Source organism: Scyliorhinus canicula, chromosome 1, assembly GCF_902713615.1.
Source record: "Scyliorhinus canicula chromosome 1, sScyCan1.1, whole genome shotgun sequence".
NCBI lineage: Eukaryota > Metazoa > Chordata > Chondrichthyes > Carcharhiniformes > Scyliorhinidae > Scyliorhinus > Scyliorhinus canicula.
In genome coordinates this window covers 145816855-145820722 of record NC_052146.1, presented here as the reverse complement: position 1 = coordinate 145820722, position 3868 = coordinate 145816855, and positions in this window count along the sequence as shown.

Genomic DNA, 3868 nt, shown 5'->3' with positions numbered 1-3868 from the left:
TGTGGGCTGAAGGGCCTGTTCTGTGCTGTATTTTTCTATGTTCTATATATAACCCAGTTATTTATTTTTTGTCCAAAATGACGATGGAGTACTTTTAATTTGGCTGGCAAACTATATGAACATTGCTGCATCCCATTCAAATGACGAGCCGAAATTTGATCATTAAGTTTCCTCCAAGGCATTAGATAAAACCATTTAAGAGTATTTAAGCGGATTTGATCTGTATGAATCCATTTCAAAGCATTATTTATTTATTTTTTTAAATTTAGAGTTATTTTTGCCAATTAAGGGGCAATTTAGCATGGCCAATCTACCCATCCTGCACATCTTTTGTGTTGTGGGGGTGAAATTCACGCAGACACAGGGAGAATGTGCAAACTCCACACGGCAGTGACCCAGAGCCGGGATTCGAACCAAGGACCTGAGCGCCGTAGACAGCAATGCTAACCACTGTGCCACCGTGCTGCCCTAATTTCAAAGCATTTATGAATGCAATGCTCCAAACTATCCCCCTTTGATAGTTAGTTGCATTGTCTCTCAACCTTACTTTATTTTGTGTCTGGGTACAAATTGTAATGAATGCAAATGCCAGAATGTGAGACACAGAATTTACAGTGCAGAAGGAGGCCATTCACCCCATCGAGTCTGCGCCCACCCTTGGAAAGAGCAACCGACGCCTCCAACCTATCCCCGTAACCCGGTAACCCTAGCCAACCTTTTTGGACACGAAGGGCAATTTATCATGGCCAATCCACCTAAGCTGCACATCTTTGGACTGTGGGAGGAAACCCGAGCACCCGGAGAAAATGTACGCAGACAAGGGGAGAGAACGCAGAATCTGCACAGACAGTGACCCAAGCCGGGAATCGAACCTGGGACCCTGGAGCTATGAAGCAACTGTGCTAACCACTGTGCTACCATGCCACCTAACGGGGGTGAACCTGTGAGCTGTAGATTCCCTGTAAGGGCTGAGTGGAAAGTTCTGATTTTACTTGTCCAAACCTCAACATGCTGAGTTTGGAAGTGAGCACCAAGTGCTTTGTTGAAATACAAAGCCTTTCCCAGTGCATACTTCAAAAGGAAATAATGGGAGGCTTGTCCGGCGAGGATCTCAAGGATCAATAATGAGCAGCAGTGACAGCTTAATCTGTCGGTTTTGTTTTCATTATTATTAAAAACCTTGAGCTTTCTCAAAATGATGCAGCTTTTGTCCCAAGTAGCATGCGTCACAGTACTGAATATTTATGCGGAATAATAATTGTATTCGGAAGAATCATTGTTGTCATAATCTTGCTCATGTCACACGTGTCTCACCAAATAATTATGGTGGGATTTTGAAAATAATGTACATTATTACAGTAAATCCTATAAAGCAAAGCAAACCTCGAAAGGATTAAAAAGACTTATCTACCAATTTATATTGCTTGAAGTGAAAATTATGATGATTGGGTTTCTTTTTGTGTGTTCGTTCAACCAAAGCTTTTGGTGCTGGAACCGAGTGGGTCCTTCGGCTACGGATAAAACTGCTATGTTGGTGATGTTGAGTTTATCATCAGGTGGAAGTGAAGTAGTGACACCTAGCCTTTCCTTGTAAGAACACTGCGGTGCCAAGTTTATTTGCATCATTGCAAAGAGGTGCAATTAAGACAAAACTGTAGCGATTCAACAAGGTCACCTTCTCTAGGGCAATTAAGAATGGACGATACATATTGGTTTAGCTATCAATGCTAGCACGTCCCATAAATTAATATTTTTAAAATTTATTCTTTCATGGGATGTAGATGTCAGTCACTGACAAGGCCAACATTTGTTGCCCATCCTTGAACTGGGAGTAGCCATTTCAGGCGCCAGCTAAAAGTCAATGCCATAATAATAATAATCTTTATTATTGTCACCAGTACGCTTACATTAACACACTTACATGATAAGTAGGCTGACATTAACACACGGCAATGAAGTTACTGTGAAAATCCCTGAGTTGCCACATTCCAGCGCCTGAGGGAGAATTCGGAATGTCCAATTCACCTAACAGCGCGTCTTTCGGGACTTGTGGGAGGAAACCGGAGTGGGGGCAGTACGGTAGCACAAGTGGCTTCACAGCGCCAGAGTCCCAGGTTCAATTCCCCGCTGGGTCACTGTCTGTGCGGAGTCTGCACGTTCTCCCCGTGTCTGCGTGTGTTTCCTCCGGGTGCTCCGGTTTTCTCCCACAGTCCAAAGACGTGTAGGTTAGGTGGATTGGCCATGATAAATTGCCCTTCGTGACCAAAAAAGGTTAGGAGGGGTTATTGGAGGGCAGCACGGTGGCGCAGTGGGTTAGCCCTGCTGCCTCACGGCGCCGAAGCCCCAGGTTCGATCCTGGCTCTGGGTCACTGTCTGTGTGGAGTTTGCACATTCTCCCTTAGTTTGCGTGGGTTTCGGCCCCACAACCCAAAGATGTGCAAGGTAGGTGGATTGAACATGCTAAATTGCCCCTTAATTGGAGAAAATAAATTGTGTACACTAAATTTCTATTAAAAAACTAAAAAAAAAAGGAGGGGTTATTGGGTAACAGGAATAGGGTGGAAGTGAGGGCTTAAGTGGGTCGGTGCAGACTCGATGAGCCGAATGGCCTCCCTCTGCACTGTATGCTGTAACCGGAGGAAACCCACGCAGAACGTGCAGATTCTGCACAGTGACCCAAGTGGGAATCGAACCCCGGACCCTGGTGTTGTGAAGCCAAAGTGCTAACCACTATGCTACCATACCACACCACATTGATGTGGGTCTGGAGTCACATGCAGGCCAGACCAGGTAAGGGTGGCAGATTTCCTTCCTGAAAAGCGGTTAGTGAAGCAGATGGCTTTTGACGTCAGTCAGTAATGCTTTTATGGTCAGGATTAGACTTCTGACTTTGTATTTTTATTGAATTCAAATTGCACCACCTACTGTGATGGGATTGGAACCTAGATCCCCAGTGCATTACCATGGGTCTGTGGATGACTGGTCCAGTGACAATGCTGCTATGCCTCTGCCTCCCCATATAAAGTAAAAGCAGCATCGCTCCCACCAACCCGCCATCTCGCCACCAAACCCTCATCCACAAAACATTTACACGCCTGTGTAGCTTCTCATGGCTGACCATGGGGGGCGGTGGCTTTGTGGTATTGTGAACGAATAAAATAAAACCATAACACTGCAGGATATACTTCCAATATCACCTCATCCAACAACATCTCAATTGGTACCATTCTCCTTGTTCTTGGAGACTGTGGGGTCAGAATTCAATCGCCCCAAAAATGGATCACAACTGTCCCTTCTGATGCAAGCAGCATGTAACCTTCCTGTTACTTGTTAACTTAAATGATGACAATGTGCTTCCCAATGCTAAATATGCTGTTGAGTGGCTGCGCACATGAGCCTTTTCGGGGCGGCGCAGCAACATATAGTCAACGGCACCCCGCATCATATGGATCCTGCTATACTTGCAATGTGTACAGGAAAGAGAGTTGTGATCTATGCCTCACTCTTTGCATACAATATTTTAGTCGCCTACTTTAAACAACCATGGATGGCTAATTGTGAGAATTGGAGTTGTTCCTTTCTTCAGCTTGAAAAGATCCCGAGTGAAGAGGTTCAGGATCTTTACAGCCATGGGCAATGCCACCCTCTGCTCTGAGGCTGTAGGCCTGCCTGCAACAATGCCACATTTCTGTCAGCTCCTCCGATAGTGAAACAAAGGACGGAATTCTCCATTTCTGAGACGAACAGCGGGATTCTCTGCTTCCCGACACCAAAATTGTATTTGGCGATTGGGCAGAGAATCCCTTTTGATCCAAAATCGGGGGGCGGCGTGTGTTTTCGAATGCTCCGACCCCTCCAAAACGGTATC